The sequence below is a fragment of the Belonocnema kinseyi genome, chromosome 9, assembly GCF_010883055.1.
Source record: "Belonocnema kinseyi isolate 2016_QV_RU_SX_M_011 chromosome 9, B_treatae_v1, whole genome shotgun sequence".
NCBI lineage: Eukaryota > Metazoa > Arthropoda > Insecta > Hymenoptera > Cynipidae > Belonocnema > Belonocnema kinseyi.
Window position 1 is genome coordinate 117,265,978 of NC_046665.1, and position 2,363 is coordinate 117,268,340.

Consider the following 2,363-nt stretch of genomic DNA (forward strand, 5'->3'; position numbering starts at 1 on the left):
GTCACGTTAGGCCTTCACTTGGAATTTCCTCTCGGAAAATTTCAAGTGGAGGCGTGTGAACAAATTGCTGGACGCTTGAGGTTCTCATCTTTGTCGTTCTGATATACATCAACTCCACCCCCTCCCGGATAGAGTTTGCTTACCCGCGTGTTGTTCTTTTTTTTTTTAAATCGTAAGGACCCACTCTTCCCTTGGTTAGCCGGGTCTAAATTTATTTAATATACTTCTATATAGGGTGCCTTGCGGCAGCCCTGGTTGGGCCCTTTCTACTTCTACTTCGGGTGCCTCGCGGCAGCCCGACCCATCTTAATTTCGAAAGATGCCTCTCGGCCGTCCTGCTTCTAATTATTTACAATGGTGCGCGCCTCCGCCGAGGCGCGTATGCTCTGGCATCCCGATAATTGTCGGGTGCCCGCTGTCGTCGTGGATAACGTCGTCCGACGTCCTCCGGTTGTTCGTCAGCCTCTGCCGATGGAGTGTGGTACGCCCTTCCGGCGGTACCTAGCCTGTCATGTCGACGCCCGGTTGGGTCGACCTCGTCCTCCTGCTCGTCGTCGTATCGCTCCTCGTCGTTGTGTCGCTCCTCGTCGTCGTATCGCTTCTCGTCGTTCGTGTAGTGAGACGAACTGTCCTCACTGTCCTCCTCCCTGTCGACGGTTTCGACAGGGTGTACGTGCGCTGCGCCGCCGACGCTTTCGGCTAGTGGTTTCGTGGGAGGTGGCGACATGCCGACCTCTGGCTCGTCCGTAATTCGTTCCTGTGGTGGCACCACCCTTGCGGGCGCTGGTGCGGGCACCAGTACACTACCGTGCACTTTCTGGGCTGATCCTTCCCTCCAGATCCAATAAACCTCGCCCGAGATGTGATCGAGGATCTGGTAGGGACCCAGGCGGGCTGGGGCCAGTTTGGCATTGTACCCCAACACCTTGCTGCTTAACTGATGGTTGGGTACATATACCCAGTCTCCCGGAAAATAGCGTGGGGGGTTGGGTGCAGCTGTATGCTTGGCCTGATAAGCTGTCTGCTGTTGTCGAGCTTCTCGCTCGCGATCCTCATAGCTTGCTGCTGGTACTTCGTCGGGTGCTTCCGGTTGAAGTTCCCACTCTCCTGGGCGAAGAATGGTCCTGCCCATGAGGAGATGGCTAGGAGTAACTCCAGTGGCGGCGTTCCTGCGTCTTCTTAGCCCGAACAGGAGATCGGGTAAATGCTGGTCCCACGTGCGTTGATTTTCTTGGTGCAGACGGAGCCTCAAACCTTTCTTTAGTTCTTGGTTCCGCCGTTCTGTTGGGTTGACACGTGGGTGGTAGACTGGGGTCGTTCATAACTCGGCGCCCCATCGGCGGCTCGCCTCGGCCCAAACTTGGCTCGTAAATTGGGGGCCGTTGTCACTCAGCACCCTGCGCGGGTAGCCGAAGCGACTGAAGACCTCCTCTTCTAGGAGGCGTGTAATTTTGGGGGCTTCGGCTGTCCTCAGTGGGAAAGCCTCTACCCAACGTGTGAACAAGTCAGTCACCACCAGGATATAGCTGTGGCCCTAACTAGTTCGGGGATACGGACCCATGAGATCGACGGCGACCGTATCCCACGCTCGCTTCGCTGCTCGGGGTCTTTGTTTGTCCAGATGCTTGGCTTTGACCGGCTTGCAACATATGCACAGGTGGCAGCCGGCCACGTATCGGCGGATTTCCCGGCTCATTCCGGGCCAGAAAAAGTTCTCCCTGACAGCCCGTATCGTCTCGTCGGTCCCTGGGTGACCGGCTATCGCGGCGTCGTGATGCTCCCAGATGACTTTAGCTCTGAACGCTAAAGGCACTCGTGATCTCCAAATCCCGGCGGCATCCTGGTACCACCACCCTTTATCCGTCAAGCGGTGTCGGTCCAGGAACTCCCTCTCTGGCTGCGTTAGTTCTGGCAATTTGGCCAGTCTCCTCCATTCAAGGACGTCTTTGGTGATGGCCGGGTCCTCCTGTTGCGCTTCAATCACCTCGTGATACAGCGGAGGCCGGGCCAGAGCGCTCAAAACGGGCACTGTCGTAGCGCTGTCGGGGCGGGCTATTTTGGTCGTTGGTGGCAGCATCTGTTCCATGTCGAGTTCCCCGGGTGAAGTTTCGTCGGGGTTCGGATGCCGTGAGAGGGCATCAGGCAACTCGTTTTCCTTGCCGGGCACGTGTTCCACCGCGCGTGGAAAACGGCTAAGGAAAAGGTCCCACCTGGTTAGTTTATCTCTTGTGTCCTTCTGACGCTCTAACCAGGTGAGCGTCTTACTGTCCGTCCTCAATGTGAACGGTTTGTCCTCCAGGAAGGGCCGGTACCTTTTAATAGCCCACACTATGGCTAAGCACTCCTGCTCGTTGCAGTGATAC

The 2,363-nt window shown here is 56.7% G+C and overlaps 1 protein-coding gene across 1 annotated transcript in view; it reads left to right on the forward strand.

Moving 5' to 3' along the window:
* LOC117180918 (facilitated trehalose transporter Tret1-2 homolog) overlaps positions 1–2,363 on the forward strand; it is an 889,009-nt gene that overhangs the window by 167,835 nt on the left and 718,811 nt on the right. The window lies entirely within an intron of this gene.